The sequence below is a fragment of the Populus euphratica genome, unplaced genomic scaffold (genome assembly GCF_000495115.2).
Source record: "Populus euphratica unplaced genomic scaffold, PopEup_1.0 scaffold531.1, whole genome shotgun sequence".
In the NCBI taxonomy this organism is placed as follows: Eukaryota; Viridiplantae; Streptophyta; class Magnoliopsida; order Malpighiales; family Salicaceae; genus Populus; species Populus euphratica.
The window spans coordinates 145,534-165,519 of NW_011500407.1; the positions used below are offsets into that span (position 1 = coordinate 145,534).

At 33.1% G+C, this 19,986-nt stretch overlaps 1 long non-coding RNA gene and 1 pseudogene across 1 annotated transcript; both read left to right on the forward strand.

Moving 5' to 3' along the window:
- The first annotated feature begins 1,778 nt into the window (after positions 1 to 1,778).
- LOC105114472 (uncharacterized) lies at positions 1,779 to 15,796 on the forward strand. The gene is made up of 3 exons (XR_840137.1): positions 1,779 to 1,794; positions 15,602 to 15,604; positions 15,682 to 15,796. It is a non-coding gene; the product is annotated as an uncharacterized LOC105114472 (long non-coding RNA).
- A 2,637-nt stretch (positions 15,797 to 18,433) lies between these two features.
- LOC105114473 (wound-responsive protein GWIN3-like) lies at positions 18,434 to 19,032 on the forward strand (annotated as a pseudogene).
- The last annotated feature ends 954 nt before the right edge of the window (positions 19,033 to 19,986 follow it).

The window sequence follows — 19,986 nt, forward strand, 5'->3', positions numbered from 1 at the left end:
CTGAACCCATGTAACGAGCTTTCGGCTAATGACTCCCAGACCAGTTGGTCTTAGGGCATCAGGTGTTGAGACACCCCTACGAGCTTAGTAACTCGGGTTGCAAATACTGATATGTAGATAGTGCAGTGTTTGATTCCCTTAAGCTTTCTCCTCAACCCATGTAACAAGCACTGGGCCAATAACTCCCAAGTCAGTTGACTTTAGGGTACTAGGTGTTCAAACACCCCTTCGGGCTTATTTGCTTAAGTCAAGGAGGCTACGAAACCAAACTTATCTACTTTGTTTTTATTTTCTTTTTAATATTATGCTAAGCATAAAATGTGACCAAGTACAATGCCGTTTGTTACCATAAAATTTTTATTATTTTTTTTTGTTTTTTTTTTTTTTTTGCATATTATATACTATCCCTTTCCCTTAGTTGTTACCTTTAACAAAAGAACACAAATAATGTAATAATCCAATGTGCAACCCACAATCATATGTTCGAGTGTGTGTGTGAAAATGAAGGTTTAGAAATACTTGTTAGATGAGCATATAAACAGAATCTATAGATAACAATCCAAGAGTTTGTAAACCTAAATATTTCAAGAAGTATTATAATAGACCTTGTTAAGAATGTTTACTAAGATGCGTCTCAAGAGTCACTAAAGTTCCTCCGTTACTCTGCCATCCTAGTAACAATAGTTTTGCAAATGGTTTAAATAATAGAAAATAAAGTTACGTAATAATTTTTTTTTTTTTTTTAATATCCACTACTACCCTCTCCCCCCAACCAAAACGAGACATTGTCCTCAATGTTCTAAGCAAAAAGATAGAGTGTAGAAGATATCACCTGAAACAGCGACTATTGACAAACCTGAAACACACTAAAACAAATATAAGAAACAACAAAACACAAATATTATGCTATTAATAAAACCAAAAGACACAATTTTTCACAAACTAAGGCTCAAATCCAATTTAAGCTTTTTATGGCGTTTCATGTTTGACCAATTGAGTTGACTCATGGAGGGATCAATTACAGGGATGAAAGATTGTAGTTGGTCAATCAATTGTTCAGCAGTAGCAGCAGAGATTATGATTTGTCGTGCCGAAGATGTTAGAAATTCCTGTTCCACAGCTTGATCAAGAAAAGATAACAAATTATCATAAAAACCATTAACATTTAACAAACCTATAGGTTTATGGTGAATGTTCAGTTGGGCCCAAGAGGAAATATGAAAGATCTCTTCCAATGTACCTAGACCACCTGGTAAGGCAATGAAGGCATCGGCATGGTTAAACATTGTATTCATTCTATCAGACATTGTAGAGACCTGTAATTCCTCTCCAATTGTTTTTCCAATGATGTCCCCTTCGGCTAAAGCTTTGGGGACAACCCCCAAAACTTGACTGCCTCCTACAAATGCAGCTATTGAAACACCCCCCATTAACCCAAGACTGCCTCCCCCATACACTAAATGAATCTTTCTCTCAGCTAGTACCCGACCAAGATGATTTGCTGATTCTAAAAACTCTTTTTCTTTCCCAGGACTAGATCCACCAAAAACACAAATAGTTTTTATTTTAGGAACAGAGGAACTTGCCATTTCTACACACTTCTATATATGCTGAATGAATGGGTTGAGTAGAAATGATGGGAAGGAAAAGAAGATTTTATAGATGAGAAATTGAAAATGCAAAGCATACCACCTATAGGTAGACTAGTTGAAGTCTTACTCTCTCTCTCTTTCTTATTTATTTATTATTATTATTATTTTATTATATATATATATATATAAAACAAATATGTATGTACAAGCAGTTGTGATTGTGGCTCACAGCTTTCCCTTGGTTTTACGTCCAAGAACGGCTTAAACGCCCTCTATGGGTCGGGGATAGGCTTCCCATCCAGTTTTCTTAAAAACTGGCAAACAGGGTCTTTTTCAGTCAGATTCCCAAGACTAAGTCGATCATGTTCTTTATGAAAATGAGGTCATAAATCATGAATTGCACGATGCACATCTCCACTAGGATGCGTCTCAAGAGTTAATAGAAGATTATCTAAAGACTCCTTACTCAAGCCATCCTTAATGAATTGTATTTTATCTTCACGGTTTATAGATACCATTCCTAAAGAACGACATTTTGTATTACAAGTCCATCTGGCACATCGGTGACAGACTTTTAATCGTTTTGCACGACGTTTCTTTGCAAAAGTGCTTTTACCTGTCCCAGGCATGTAAGAAATAAAAGAGTTGGAAGACTCACCTGATAATCGGATCTTTGCTTCAATTATCCAGCGAATATCTTCAGGAATTCCATGGTTCATTAACAACCTCAATCTTTCACACCTAGCACGGTAAATTTTTGTAATCGCATTCTGAGGCAGAGCAGGAAAATACTTTTTCAATTTTTCAAGAGTGGTGTCCATTTTTGTTTTGTTTTGTTTTTAAAGAGAGGTCAAGAAGAGATGTAAAGAAAAGAGAAGGAACAAGGAATTGAACAAATATATACAGAGTTATCAATTATCATGGGAAACTGAAAGAACCGACTTAAGAGTCACGGAGTACCGTTATCCGCCATTTGACCGGGGTTGGAGAAAGACTAGCAAAACAAAAGTCACACCAAAAAGACCTTGAAAACATTACCATTCTTTGGATTCTCAATATCAAAGGCCCCATAAGGATATACATGTTTCACAACAAATGGACCGCTCCATCTTGATCTTAGCTTTCCAGGAAATAAATGGAGTCGAGAATTATAAAGCAAAACTTTTTGACCAACATCAAATGTTTTTCTCAAGATTCTTTTATCATGAAAGTCTTTGATTCTTGCTTTATGAATTTTTGAATTCTCATATGCATCATTTCTTATTTCTTCAAGCTCATTTATTTGTAACTTACGCAGCTAACTCGCATCATCCAGGTTTGAATTGAAAGCTTTAATAGCCCAATAAGCTTTGTATTCAAGTTCCACAGGCAAATGACAAGGTTTTCCATAAACCAACCTATAAGGTGACATACCTAATGATGTTTTAAAAGCAGTTCGATAGGCCCATAGTGCATCATTAAGTCTTAAAGACCAGTCCTTTCGATTAGGGTTCACTGTTTTTTCCAAGATTTGTTTGATCTCCCTATTAGCAAGTTCTACTTGTCCATTTGTCTGGGGGTGATAAGGGGTGGCAACTTTGTGTGTGATTCCATATTTCTTCATTAAAGACTCAAATGGCTTGTTACAGAAATGTGTTCCACCATCACTTATCATGGCCCGAGGGATTCCAAATCGACTCAAAATGTTTTCTTTCAAAAACTTAATGACTGTTTTATGATCATTGTTACGACTTGGAATTGCTTCTATCCATTTTGAAACATAGTCTACTGCGACTAATATGTACACAAAACCAAATGATGGAGGAAATGGACCCATAAAATCTATACCCCAACAGTCAAAGATTTCAATGACAAGAATAGTACTTAAAGGCATCATGTGACGTTTTGAAAGAGATCCTAACTTTTGACAATTTTCACAAGTCTTGCAGAATGCATGCGTGTCCTTAAACATGGTGGGCCAATAAAATCCACATTGTAAGATTTTTGCAGCTGTCTTTTTTGATGAAAAATGACCCCCACATGCCTCAGAATGACAAAATTTAATGACATTACTTACCTCATTGTCGGGAATGCATCTTCGAAATATTTGATCAGGACAATATTTGAATAAATAAGGGTCATCCCAATAAAAGTTCTTCACTTCGTTCAAGAACTTTCTTTTGTCTTGGGTGCCCCAATGCGCTGGCAAATGTCCTGAAACAAGAAAATTAACAATATTAGCAAACCAAGGCATTGTAGTGACAGAAAGTAAAGATTCATCAGGAAAGTAGTCATCGATTGGTGTGATGTCAGATTTCGAATCAGTTGCCAATCTTGACAAATGATCCGCGACAACATTTTCGGTGCCTTTCTTATCCTTGATTGTGATATCGAATTCTTGAAGTAACAAAATCCACCGCACCAATCTAGCTTTAGAATCCTTCTTGGAAAGAAGATATTTCAACGCTGCATGATCGCTAAAAACAATAACAGGTGAGCCAACAAGATAAGATCTGAATTTTTCACACGCAAATACTACAGCAAGTAATTCTTTTTCAGTGGTTGTGTAATTTATTTGAGCACTATTTAAAGTTTTACTTGCATAGTAAATGACATAGGGTTTCTTATCTTTTCTTTGTCCTAAAACAGCACTCACGGCATAATCACTAGCATCACACATTATTTCAAAAGGTAATGACCAATCAGGAGGTTGAATAACAGGAGCAGATGTAAGCAGGTTTTTAAGTTTAACAAAGGCTTCTTCACAATATTTAGTCCATTCAAAAACATTATCCTTTGTTAGAAGGTTACACAATGGCTTAGATATTATACTAAAATCTTTGATAAACCTTCTATAAAAACCAGCATGTCCTAAAAATGATCTAACATTTTTAACAGATTTTGGTGTTGGCAAGTTGGCAATTAACTCAATTTTAGATTTATCAACCTCAATTCCTATTGATGAAACAATATGACCAAGTACAATGCCGTTTGTTACCATAAAATGACATTTTTCCCAATTCAACACAAGATTCTTCTCTTCACACCTGTTCAAAACCTTTTCCAAATTAGTTAAACAATTATCAAATGAATCACCAAAAACAGAAAAATCATCCATAAATATCTCAAGAAAGCGTTCAACCATATCACTGAATATGCTAAGCATGCATCTTTGAAACGTGGCTGGTGCATTACATAATCCAAAACGCATCCTTCGATATGCAAATGTACCAAATGGACATGTGAAAGTAGTTTTCTCTTGATCTTCAAATGCAATTTCAATTTGGTTGTAACCTGAATAACCATCTAGGAAACAATAAAATTCATGACCTGCAACTCTTTCTAGAATTTGATCCATGAAAGGTAAAGGAAAGTGATCTTTTCTAGTCATTGAATTAAGTTTCCTATAGTCAATGCACATGCGCCAACCAGTAATAGTCCTCGTTGGAATTAACTCATTTTTCTCATTTGTTATCACAGTAACTCCAGACTTTTTAGGTACAACTTGGGTAGGACTTACCCATTTGCTATCAGAAATAGGATAAATGATTCCATTATCTAGAAGTTTAATGACTTCATTCCTCACTACTTCTTTCATATTAGGATTAAGCCTTCGTTGCATTTCTCTAGAGGGTTTAGCATTTTCCTCCAAATAAATCTTGTGTGTGCAAATCAAAGGACTAATTCCTTTTATGTCAGCTATGGTCCATCCTAATGCATTTTTGTGCATTTTAAGAGTTTGTAATAACTTACCTTCTTGATGAACATTAAGTTTGGAAGAAATTATTACCGGAAAAGTTTCATTTTCTCCCAAAAATGAGTATTTGAGATTACATGGTAATGGCTTCAAATCGGGTTTTGGTGGTTGAACACTTGAAGGTATGGACCCAATTGATCGTGGTGGCAATTCCTCAATTTTTGGTCTCCAAATATTTGCCTTTGATTCTTCCTGAAAACAAACCATTTGCAAATCTTCAGATTCATTAAACTCAATTTCATTGGAAGAATTTTCAAATTGATCGTAAATTATTTTTTCAATAAAATCTACTTCCTGTAAATCATTATCATCTCCAGGTTGCTTGCAAATGTTAAAAACATTCATTTTTAATGTCATGTTTCCAAAAGATAACTTCATCACTCCATTCCTACAATTAATCAATGCATTAGAAGTTGCAAGAAATGGACGTCCTAAAATAATAGGAATTGAATTGCATGCTTCAACAGGTTGTGTATCCAAGACAATAAAATCCACAGGAAAGATGAATTTATCAACTTGTACTAACACATCTTCAACTATTCCTCTAGGCATTTTTATAGATCTATCAGCAAGTAAAAGAGTAACAGAAGTAGGTTTTAACTCACCTAAATTGAGACTTTGAAAAACCGAATATGGAAGTAAATTCACACTAGCTCCAAGATCAAGTAAAGCTCTGTCAATTTTATGTTCTCCAATAAAGAAAGAGATTGTAGGACAACCAGGGTCTTTATATTTCAAAGCATTATTATTTTGAAGAATGACACTTACTTGTTCGGCTAAGAAGGCTTTCTTTTTCACATTCAATTTTCTCTATACAGTGCATAGATCTTTCAAAAATTTAGCATAAGATGGTACTTGTTTAATAGCATCTAGCAAAGGTATATTAATCCTTACCTGTTTGAAAGTTTCAAAGATTTCAGAATTATGATTGATTTTCCTTTGTTTGGTCATGGCATGAGGAAATGGAAGTGTTGGCGAAGAATCACTCTCTTCTTTGCAATGATCAGGTTCAACCATTTCCTTACCCTTGGAGACTAACTCACCTTCTTTCTCACAAGGTTCAAGAATGGGTTTTTTAATAACCTTACCACTGCGGAGAGTAGTGACTGATTTGACTTGATCTAGATGTTGGCTTCCAGAATTGCTTGTACTTGAATGGTATTGCCCCTTGGGATTTTGCTGGGGTTGAGATGGAAACTTACCTTTCTCCTAAAAACTGAGAGCAGATGTGAACTTTGCAAGAGTATCTTTCAAATCAGCCATGGTTTGAGCATTTTGAGTGTTGATTGTCTCTTGCTTTTCAATGAATGCATGTAATGTTTCCTCAAGATTTCTTCTAGGAGGGGGAATATAAGGAGGTGCATATCCATGAGAATTTTAAAAATTATGTTGTGTTTGAAATGGTGGCTGTGAAGTTTGTGCATTATTGTTACCACTCTTCCAACTGAAATTTGGGTGATTTCTCCAACCAAGGTTGTACGTTTGTGAGTACGAGTTATGACTTGGTCTTTGGAAACTATTTAAAGCATTGGCTTGTTCATGGAGACATTCCTTAAAAGAAGGTAACGTGGGACAATCATTGGTTGAGTGTTCATTGGTTTCACAAATTTGACACACAATTTCTTGAACATATTTTAATTGACCACTCTTTTTTAATTCTAGTGCCTCAACTTTTCTAGCTAAAGATGCAAATTTGGCTTGAAGGTCATGATCTTCCCTAAGGCTATACATGCCTCCATTAGATGTATGAGGTTGAGTTTTACCTGGTGCCTCACAAGTACCTGTGGTGTCCCAATTTTGAGCATTTTCAGCTAGCAAGTCTAAGTACTCCATTGCTTCATCAGGGTCTTTATTTTCAAAAGTTCCATTGCACATCAATTCCACCATTTGCCTATCTTTAGGTGTTAACCCTTCATAAAATTGTGAAACCAATCTCCATGTTTCAAAACCATGATGAGGACAGGTATTAAGCAAGTCTTTATATCTATCCCAACATTTGTAAAATGTTTCTCCTGGTTTTTGAGTAAAAGTGGTGATTTGTCTTTTGAAAGAGTTTGTTCTATGAGAAGGGAAAAATTTCTTTAAAAACTGTTGTTGCATTTCATCCCAAGCATGAATGGATCCTGACCTAATATTTTGTAGTCATGTTTTAGCTTTATCTTTTAACGAAAAAGGAAAAAGCTTTAATCTGATGGTGTTTATGCTACAATTTAAGTCATTATAAGTGTTACAAACTTCTTCATATTCTCTTAAGTGCAAGTATGGATTTTCTAATTCTAAGCCATGAAAAGTGGGTAAAAATTGAATAATACCTGGCTTAAAATTAAAATGAGATGCATCAGGAGGAAAAACAATACATGATGGTGCACTTGTTCTTGTTGAATTCATATGATCTCTAAGTGTTCTAACACGATTATTATCATTATTCTCATTATTCTCATTATGAATTGATTGATTATCTTCTTCGGCCATGTTTTCTGAAGAAAATGATGATTTTCTAGAAAGTCTACGACTTAATGTACGTATCCAAACTCTCATGCAAATATAAAAGAAAAGAAAAGAAAAAACAAAAAGAAACAACAATTAGAAAAACAAATAAAAGTGAAAATAAAATAAAATAAAATATTTAATTTATACAATAACTTACCTCCCCGGCAACGGCGCCAAAAACTTGACCCGATCAAAGAGTTGATGTCTTATCCCAAGTGCAGGAGTGTTAAAGTAAAATAACCCGGCAAGACCGGGGTCGAACCACAGGGAGGTGAATTATATAAATTACAAATAAAGAAAAAGATTTGAAGAGAATAATAACAGAAAAGGAGTTAAAGAAAGTTTTGGGATGTGATATTGATGTAAGGATTAAATAATAACAAAACATATGTCAAGGTTATAGGATTCACTAATGATATTTCAAATAAATATAATATAAACTCTTTTTATTACTCAACTAGAAACCACACACAAAGGAAGTTCTAATCGGATGATTTCTCGTTATTAGCTCATTACTAACATGATCATATTAATTATCTTATCTAAGTAATACCATACTTATAAATATCATCAAGCATTCATGTTGCTAGTTTATGTTAACAACAAATCAAGTTCCTATCATAATAACGATGTCGGCCAAAAACTATGAAGGATCAAGCATTTGATGTACCAAATATTATACAACACAAATCTAAATTAACCATTTAATAAGCAAGGTATTAAGAATTAGTAAGATAAAAAGATAAAACATGTTAATAATAATCTTTCTTAGATATAAACATTTAAAGCTCATGTTGAGTTTATATTATACCTATTCTAACACCATTAGAGAAACCTTTTCACCTTGACATAATTAACTTAGCTAAACATTAAGAAGGAGAAAAACACAAATAAACAATATAAGAACATAAACATAATATAAGCTAACTAAGTATAGGAAAGGAAATGAAAGAGCATAAACAAGAGATTACTATAGCATAAAAGAAAACTTGAACATTACAAAGATGTAGAGAGAAAGCAAGAAGATAACTTTGATCTGAAAATTAATATGACTAAATACATGGACAATGCCTCCTTTTATAGGCTAAGTTTCAGAACTATTGATTGATTGAAGAATTGGTGGGCATCCATTGATTTGGTGGCTGGTTTTTGACATTAATGGCTGCTGGTTTTTTGATATTGTGGGTTGATTTTTGATATTGTTGGTTGGCCAAAACGTCATTGCTCACATCAGAATTATAGCCAACTGAATTGTGGAAGCTGTGGGCAATTGTCTCAGCTTTCCATAAAAAAAAACCGGAGCTCATTTGGACTTCTAGAACTCAAGATATGAGCCAAAAACCGAATAGTGCTTGAGCTGCAGGACAGCTCCCGACGTCTTCGTTGTTGCTAAGATTTGGGCTTGAAAACGGCAGAACTGAGTCTTTGACTTTATATGAAAGTTGTAGGTCTATGTCTTACCTTTCCATCGATATAAAATGGACCTAAATCTGATATCTACAGCTCCAGATATGATCAAATTACTGAACGGTGTTCGAGTTTGGAATGCACCAGCAACACTTTGCTAAGTTTGACCTTCTTTTTATCCTTTCAATTTCAATCCTTAAACTCATCAATCAATCCTTTTATTTATGTGATAGAACTGCATTTAGGATGAACATTTACCATGAATTAAAGGTATATTATATTTTTAGACTTGCTAATATAAAACATGCTTTTGTTAGGGAATTTAATGATACTTTAGGTGCAATATGATGACATAAATCCTTAATGAGAATGCACTTTTAAGTACTAATCAGCTAGCAACGTGTATGGAGTTGCAAATGACAATAGTAATCCTTACAGAAATATGGTTATGGATGCAATGAGAATGAATCAAGGTAATGTAAGTTAATATCCAATCTTAGAAGAAGAACCTAATGTAGATGCAGCAAGGTTTTTTTTATCTGTTCAAAGATTCTGACGACCCATTATGGGATGGCTGCACGAACCATAGTAAATTATCGGTTATAGCATAGGTGTTCACCACTAAGCCAGATCATTAGTTGAGTGAGGCTAGTTATGACAAAATTATCGAATGGACAAAAAGCATTTTACCTAAAAGGAACAAGTTGAAAGAGAACTTATATGCTACAAAGTTCATGATGAAATCCCTCAGTTTAGGATACCAGACAATTTACACATGCCTTAACTTTTGCATGTTATACTACCTTGAAAATGCTGAGTTAACCGAGTGCATGACATATGGGCATTCTCGTTACAAACCCAGAACTAGTAGGGGAAAGACTCTTGTGACATATAAAAAACTTAGATACTTTCCAATCACACTGAGACTATAGAGGTTATTCATGTCATTAAGGACTTCTGAGCACATGACATGGCACTAATCACATGATGCTATTAATGGAGTGATGGTGCATCCTTCTGACGGCGAAGCATGGAAACACTTTAATAGTGTGTATCCTCACCTTTTAGCTAAATCAAGCAACGTGTATCTTGGGTTATGTACAGACAAATTCAACCCATTAAGCTCATTTGTTGCTCCTTATTTTTTGTTGGTGGGTCATACTCATGGTTTATAACTTGCCACTAGGGATGTGTATGAGGCCAAATTTCATGTTTTTATCTATTATCATACCTAGTCCAAATAGCCTAGGCTAGAATATAGATGTTTGTTTTCGACCATTGATTGATGAGTTGATGTAGTTGTGATCCTCTAGAGCTTTTACTTATGATATATCTAGGAAATAGAATTTTATTATGAGGGCAGCTTTGATGTAAACTATCAATTATTTTTCAACTTATGGAATGGCTTTTGGTTGGAGCACTCATGGAAAACTAGCATGTCTATACTACATAGAAAACAATAAGACATTCATGCCAAAAAACGGAGGTAAAGCTGCTTTTTTTATTGTCACCGTCGTTTATTGCCACCAAATCATAGGTATAGAAAGAACAAAAAGGATCTCTTTGTTAATAGAGTTGAAAAGGATGTTGCACCCCTGCATATTTCTAGTAAAGAATTGCATCATGTTGTATTAGAGTACGATGACATTGTATTTGGTCTCCAATTAGGTAAGCAGAAGTTTCCTGGTTTTGGTTTGACCCATAGTTGGGTAAAACGACGTATCTTTTAGGAGCTTCCGTATTTGAAGACCAATCTCCTCCGCCATAACCTTGATGTCATGCACATAGAAAAGAATATGTTTAAGAACATTTTCAACATCATTATGGTTATAAAGGGGAAGACAAATGACAACATCAAGGCTAGATTGGATATAGCTTTGTTTTATAACCCCAGATATCACAAGAAAACAAAATAAGTTTTTTGAAAATTTTAAAATACTGGCCTAGTTCTCGTGACTTTAATAAACTGGTTATTAAAGCCAACATCCATGGTAAAACCCTTTTTTCATGAAAATATACTATGATTTTTGTTTTTTTTTTTTATCTTTGAGAAACTCAGCTGTTACAAGAAAGCAAAACACATTTTTTTTCAATTTGCAATGTTTTGAAAAAATCAGGTATTTTAATAATGTATTTATATCTTTACAGTATAAAAATACAAACCAATACTAAGCAAGATTTAGTAAAACAATTTGCGAAAAATCATAGATTTTTTTGAAATAATTTTTGACTTTTTTTTTTTGAATAGACTAGACCCGACCCAAAAAAGTTGAGATGAGATCAGCCTAATAAAATGCAAACTACCATATATTGGGCTGGACTCAGCCCAGCCACATGGACTTGGCTGAGTCAACCCGGACTAGTTATTGTGCCCATGCACAGTAACCAACCCCAAATACAATTACTCGTTACTGTGCTCATGTACAGTAACAGGGTAATTATTTCTTTTTGCTTGCAGAAACATGCACAATGCACGTTCTGCATGAAAAAAGATGAAATGAGAAATGAAGACAAAGGGAAGAGAATTACTTGGAATGGAAGCATTGTCGTTTATGGTGCTGGTGGCTCACAATGGCGTTGGCGTCGCAGAAGTCGGTTGTGGTGGTGGCTGAAAAGGCCGGTGGCGTCGCAGAAGTCGGTTGTGGTGGTGGCTGAAAAGGCCGGTGGCGCTCTTGTTTTTCTTCTTCTTACTCGTCATGGGTGCCAACCTCTATATTTTTCCTTCCTCATCTGCTTTTGTTTGGTTCTTCTCCTTTTGGTCTTTAGTGGGTGGAGTTGCTGGTGGCTTTCAGATGGTGCGGTGGGGGTTGCTGACTGGTGGAATTGTTGTAGGGGGTGATGGTGGCTCTTCTCCTCTTTGTGCAAAGGCACGCGCCTCTATTTTTTTTTTTTTTTTGATCAATACTCCCTTCTTAGTCTTTTTGTTTGCTAATTTTGTTTTCGATACAATCTTCTCAGTGGCGGTGTTGTGGTAGTGGTGGAAAGTAAGAACAATGGTGGTTCTCCTTTTTCCTTCCTTCTACCTCTGTCATTTTCTCCCCCCTGTCTCTTTGTTTTTTTTTTTTTCATTCTTTTCAAAAGATTCCCCTCCTTCTGGCATCTTCCCTCCTGTGTCTGGTCCCTCCTCTGTCTTTTATAGCCAGAGGATGCATGCATTATTGCATGAACATAGTAACAGCCGAAGTGTATTAGCTGTGAAACGTTCCCCATAATTGAAGCAATCTGCGGCTTTTGTTGTTGAAACAATTCCTTTATCTATTGAAATGGCTCCTGAAGAAGAGAATGAATAGTGCCTCTGAAACGGCACCATTTTCCTATTCAAAATGTATATTTTTGATTTTGTCATTGGAGTTTTGTATTTTTGTAATCAAGCTCCCCAGATAAATTGTAATTGGATCCCTTGATTTTAGCGCCTTTTATGGTTTGGTCCTTGGTTTCGGATTATTCAATCAAGTCCCTAATTAGCCATCAAACTTCAATAATTATGCAATTAAACCCCTATTTTGACTAAATCAATTCTTGAAAATTGTAATTTGACCCTAGAACTTTAATTTCTTCCAATAAAATCCTAAATTGACTTAAAAATCAATTTTTTCTTGCAATCAAACCCTTCATAAATTCAATTAAACCTTAGATAAAAATTTAATCCTAAATGCTAATTTAATGAAATGAAGTGATAAATAAAAAGTGTTTATCCATGAACTTGTTTATGAAACTAAATGGGTATGTGAATTAATAAATATGATGAATGGATAAAAAAGACTTAAGTACTAATTTAGGATGTTCGATTAGAATGCAGGAAAAACATTCAGAGTAGCACACTACTTCTCAAGAACATGTATAACAAGAGTTCAAGGTAAGGGTCACCCCCCTACTTCTCTAAATTGTTTAAATTCTTGTAATGCTAGTATGTGATAGACATTATGCATATTTTGTACTACTATGTATCATGAAAAAAATTGCTATGTGAACATTACCTAAGAGTAGTATAAATATTGTTGCATGAAAGATATAAACAAGTATGAGAAATATTATTATTGTGTGAAAGTTGTCAATGAGTAAGAAATGTTATTATTGAGTGAATATTACCAACAAGTAGGAGAAATATTATTGTTGTGTGAATGTTGCCAATGAACAATAAATATTATTATTGTGTAAACATTGCCAATAAGAAGAAGAATATTCTTATTGCGTGAATGTTGTCTATGGACATGAAAAGTATTTCGTTAAAATGTTGCCAACAAGCAGGAAAAATACTATTTATATGTCAATGCTGTGTTGCTAATGGGAAGGAGAAATGTAAATACTAATTCTATGTGAATGTTGCCTGCGAGCAGTGAAACAAATTGTGAAAATCAAAAGTTGACTAACAGACTTGTTGATGGCTAATGACATCCATGTTGGGATGACCGAGAATGATTAATGAGATTAACTTTGGCTAATAGCATCTATGTTGGGATGACCGAGAATGATTGATGGGATTAGTTTTGACTAATAATATCTATGTCAGAATGTATAGGACTATTTTAAATAGTCGAAACTAGACAAAGAAATTAATTGATATATATCAGTATCCAATTACGATAATTAAGAATGTCCAAAATGATTCATGATAATCACCTAAATTTGGTATTGAAAAGTTAAGGGATTCCTACATAAAATGAGGAATAGCATATATGTCCATTATATGTATTGCATTAAAAATTTATGTCTTGTTTCTTTTGTTTGGTATGCTCATATAAATTTAACATTGTAACAAGATCTTCTCACAACCAAGATGCCTAGTAGTCCCTAGAGCATTACCTTTACTAAGAATATGTAATGAATGCGGTACTCTTGTGTAAATTTTAATGTATAATGTCTTAAAGCAAAGATAATAAAATATGTGTAATTTATGGCTTTAGATCGTAAATAGATTTGTAGATTTATGCTTATGAACAAAGAGATGTTATTTCTAGTGCATATGTAATAGCTAGTTAAGGTTTTTTTAATAAGGGTAACATGCTCATTAAACTTTAATGTAAATTTCCTTATTTAAAATTTTGTTTATATAATGTTTAGTTAAATACCTATGCTTGTATGATATGTGGAAAAATCTCATTGAGATGATATTGGAAGAATGCATCATGATTCCAAGAAGGTTGAATCAAGGATTGTGAAATGGTTTTGGAAAGTGAACAGGTTTGTGTTGATAACCCAATATCGTTCAAGTTTAGGAAAGCTCTACTGTGTTTTTGATTGAACATTTGATAGCACAATGTGGACTGAAATGACATTACACCTAATAATAATCATGTGTATTCATCTTACTGTGTATGTATAAGTGCCAAAAAAAAATTACCTATATTTTTATGTGCCAAATTATAGAAAAGGAACTATAAACGTATATGAAAGGGTGGGGTGTTACACATACATAAACACATTTGAATAAAAAACACTAACAAAAATTCAAAATATCAAAATCAAGCTTAAGATACTAAATCTAAAACAACAATAACTTAACACAACCTATATATTCATGTGACATGGATTTAAAATTGACTTATTAAACTCGTTTTGTCAACGAGCATGCATAGCAAAGCCAAGGTAAACACCCTTAAATATACATAAAAAAACTTAAAAAATCAAGAAACAAGTATCAAGACTTCAGAAATAAAAACACTAAATGAAAAACACAACAACAAATAGGTGAATGCAACATTATTTGTTAAGCATTCCAAAACTATTTGCAATGCTTATAATCATAAATATATAATAAAAAATAAATAAAATACAATAAAAGCAGACCACAAGGGTCTACTTTTAGATCAGAAAGGTATTTAAAATAGCTTCTCCTTTTTTTACCCATTTTCTTTTGATCTCAGGGTGTATTCATATGGTTTTTAGAGGATTTTAAATCTATTTTTAACCTTTGATTTTATATTAGGGTTCTTTAAATTGAATTTTCTAATATTCTTGATAAACAAATTTACTATATTTTCTGCAATAATTTTGCTATTTTTTTAAGCATAATCTTTATGATAATTGTGGATAGTACATATATTACGTGAATGTTCTTAACCACAATATTATATGTAGAAAATTATTTGATCACCACGACGAAAACAAGTTTTGTGGGATGGCTAGCTAAGCAAAGTGACACCAAAGCGTTTAGCCTATACAGTGGAGAGCCATTGTACATGAGCTGGACTAGGTTCTCCTAGATAAAAAAAATTTAAAAATTTATGGTTTTCTCGCATATTTTAACATCATTTTGATTAATATTGATTTGTATTTTTATACTGTAAAGATACAAATTTGATATAAAAATACCTGATTTTCACCAAAACAATTACAAAGAAAAAACAAAACAAATGTCTTCTTTTTATGCATATAGTAAGTCTCTCAAAGATTAAAAAAAAAAAAAAAGTCATATTGTATTTTCATATAATAAAAATTAAAAAAAAAACATGTTAGCATGCATTTTGGCTTTCATAACCATTTTATTAAAGCCATGAGCACTAGGCCAATATTTCAAAAATACCTAAAAAATATTTTTTTTTCTTTTACTATCTAGGATTATGAATTCATATGTAAAATGTAATCCTGATATTAAAAAGATAATTCTTTTATAAACATTAGAACAATTAGGATTTTACTTGATAAGATAAGAAACTTCTTAAATTATAAACGGTCCAATAATTAGAAATATTATAGTATCTTAGCATATATTAGACAATCAAACAATGTGGATTATTTTAGGTAGAGCGTATTTGAGATACTAATGCCTTTCATTTACGCAACCGATCTCCATGCTCGATCTTTGAGACTAATTAGGGTTTTTAGTGACCAAAATACTAGGTCATAACTCTCATTCTCTTTTTCTACTCATAAGATACAAGAATTCCCCCCCCTCCCCCCCAATTTTTCCAGATACTAAAACCATAAAATGGATGTTCGCTGAGACACCACACACGTGCGACTTTATCGATGTTGATTGGATGGGGAGTATTGATTATTAGAAATCTATTGGTGGCTACATTATCTTCCTTGGCACCACTCCCATCTCATGGAAATCTGGTACGCAACGCACTATTACTCGCTTCTTTACTAGACCATAATATAAGGCCTTAGCAGATGAAACTGCTGAGATTCTTTGGCTCCGTTATTTGCTTTCAAATTTATCACTGAAATCAAAATTTAATGAACCCGAACCAAATCATATTTTGATATATAGTGTATAGAGACGACAAACTCTTTTTCGATCTTTCATCTTCTTTATCATCTTCATCTTAACAACGCACATATGCACATAGAGAATGAGAGAGAGATATACTAGGGAATTCTTGAGTAAAAGTGTCCCACATGCTCTAACCATTGCAACGTTCATTTTCATCACCCTCATAATTGAGATTATAATACAGATTTACATACCCGATTTGAATCTCTATGTAATTTTGTCGGTAAAATCGCCTACAAAAACTTCCACTTCATTGCACTGCTTTGTTCTTTAAAATTCTTTATATTCTCTATAGGATTCTGTCAGTATATATTGATACAATAATTTTATTAATATGTATCGACAGATTTAAATCGATTGGTAAATATTACTGCAAATTACCGACACAAAAATTTCATCAGTAATTCATATGATATTTGTTGAATTTCTAGTGGGGTACAAGCCTACAACGTTTAATATCCTAATATCCTACAATAGCTATCATTTGTTAAATATCGACTCCCAATAGATATCCATGTCAGTAGAAAACCAAACTTACTCATCATATATTAGGGTTCTCTAAATGTAATCTTCATCTATTACTGAAAAACAAACTTACTCATCATGATCGTTATGGATAGTTCATATATTATGTGAATCTTCTTAACTACAATAAATGTAGAAAACTGTTTCAACAAGTAAGCAACGTGGTCCCGAAGCTTTTAACCTATACGAATATTATTTATGTTATAGCCAGCATGCGCAAGTTTGAATTAATACAAGGTAGCAAATAATACAAATCCTTTCTCCCTACAAATCTATGTTCTATATGCATTCTTTCAACTCATCAATAAAATAATTGTAGTGAGTTTAGCAGTACCTATCTTAAAATAAGATGATAAATATTTATTATTTTCTTCTAGATTGAGATGAGGAAATATTTTAATTGATGGAATCTTACAAACTATTAAGCACGAGTAAATCAAAAGCTCAAAACCTAAAGGACAACTCTCTATAATTTGTAGTTTTGTCGAACAACATGTGCACGTTTAATTATTAGAACAACTAATCCAAATGTTTACACCCTTTCAAGACATGAACTAGAAGACAAAGCATTGGGCTAACTAATACTGATCTCAACAATGAAGATCACTAAATTTCTATCAACTCAATAAATTTTTAAATCTCATACAGTTTCTAGTGCAAGAAAATAGGAATAATTTAATTTTTTTGACAGTTCATAAGAAAATCGTCATTTTATAGTAGGAAATGTAATCTCATTTTAAATGACCGATTCTAAGCTTCACAACTTGAATTTTATTTGGAAGGTTTAGCTAGTAGTTCTATGCAATTTTTATTTTTGTGTTTCAAAAGCACATTAAAAAAAACATACAAATTTCATTTTTTTCTTTTCATTAAATTAATATTTTTTTTGATGTTTTGATAATATTTTGATTTGTTGATGTCAAATTAATTTTTTTAATTATTTTAATATATTTCTAAACAAAAAATATTTTCAAAAATAATTACTATCATGCTGCTAAATACTCTCTTAGTTGAAGTTATTTATATAATAGACTATTTTGTTTGAGCTCACCAGTTATTACATGATTAATTAACTATTAAAACAATTTTCGTTTCAAAAGAATATAAATTATTTATTTATATTTAGGAGATTTAAATTTTTTATGTTCATTGATCAGATCATTTATAACCTATTAAGCACGAGTTAAACACTTTTGCGGGATCAATCAAGTGAGAAAGTGGTGCAAGCTGCAAGAGCTCAAAACCTATATGACAACTCGTTGCCATAACACTTTAATTTTTAGTTTTGTCGGATATCAGGCGAGAAAAACACTACAATTTGTATTTTTGTGGAAATTTTTAATTAATTGTAACAAATAATTCAAATGCTAGGGCTCCATATAAATATATGCTCTCCATGCGTTGTTTCAACACAACATCATCAAGACACAATATTGAGATAACTAATACTCATATTCAACAAATATGAAGATCACTAAATCTCTAGGGCTCTCTTTCCTTCTCTATGCCTTCGCAGCAACTTCATTTCCTGAGGCTGTTCATGCCGAAGACCCTGCAGTGCTCGATTTGTTCGGTAATGAGGTGCAAGCTGGTTCTCGCTAGGTAATCGTAGCCCCCTCGACTGACAATACAACAACTCTTGCGGTCACTGCGACTAGCAAGATCATATGCAATTCTGATGTTATACTTTCCACCTTGAACGAGAGCCTCCCAATAATATTTTCACCAGTTATAAAATCCAAGGATGTTGTCATCCGCGAAGGAACTTATCTAAATGTGAACTTTGATGCACCCATATGTCTGATGGTGGGCGTGACAACGATGTGGATGGTTGAATTGAGTCCAACAACGGAAGGATACATTGTGACCACCGGAGGCGTTGATAGATTGAATCAGTTTAAGATTACCAAGTATGAAGGGGACAATATATTTTATCAGCTTTCTTTTTGTCCAAAGTCCGAACCCTTCGGTGAATGCTCATGCGTCCAGTGGGCGTCAACAGTGAACAGTACTTGGCTCCCAATGTCGACCCTCTTCTTGTTATGTTTGAACCGGATGCATAGAGAGCACCTAAAATGGTGTCAGAATGATATTGAGGGAAGTCGATTGCCTATTATCATGTTTGAACCAGAACTGTTATCTACTGCAATCCTGTGTGAGGGATCTAGAATGCCTACTATCAGGTGTTGGGCATAAATAAAACATTAATAAATAAGAAGCTTTTTAGCTTTGGCTTTTTCTTAATTTTCATGTTCACAAATTTTTTATTTTCGTATGTGTGATTGGTCAGTTAATCAATTTATATTAATATTAACAAATATGTAAAATTTATTAAAATCGACATATTTTTAAGTACACAAACTAGATTAAGGCTGGGCCATATTTTCATGTTTTTCCAGAAAATGTTCATATGTTGACGTACACAAACAACTGTCGTCCATTTTTTTTTTAATAATATTTGTATTGGGCAATTCATTATGTTTCCGGGAGAAATCTCATGGAATCTATGTGTCAATACACTTTTATTCCTAATATAACTTATGATTAAGTTGTACGAGGTAATGCACAATATTTAATGTAATGTATATAGTTAGTGTAGAGATTACAATATAGAAATAGTAAATCTTTTCCTGAACATATACAAGCATATAATGTGTAATATCCTAATATCGTATAATACATACTCTCAAGCTCATGGTGGATATTCAATTTAAAGCTTCAATGTTATTATTTATTTTTGAGGGGCTACAAATACAAAAAAATAAAAGAGGAAGGGGGGGAGGGGAGAAAATATAAAAAAATTAAAAGAAATGTTGGAAGAAAATAAAAAAAATACATGTCAATTGAGAAGAACATACCAGAACATCCAAGAAATTACAAAAAGATTGTTTGAGAAAGATTAAAATTGGATTTGACATTATATATTATGTTGCTTCTTTTTTCCCTGTGAACGCATAGGCAGGGGAGAAGGAGAATTTTTTTTTTCCTACTTTTTCTCTTTCTCCCCACTTGCCCAA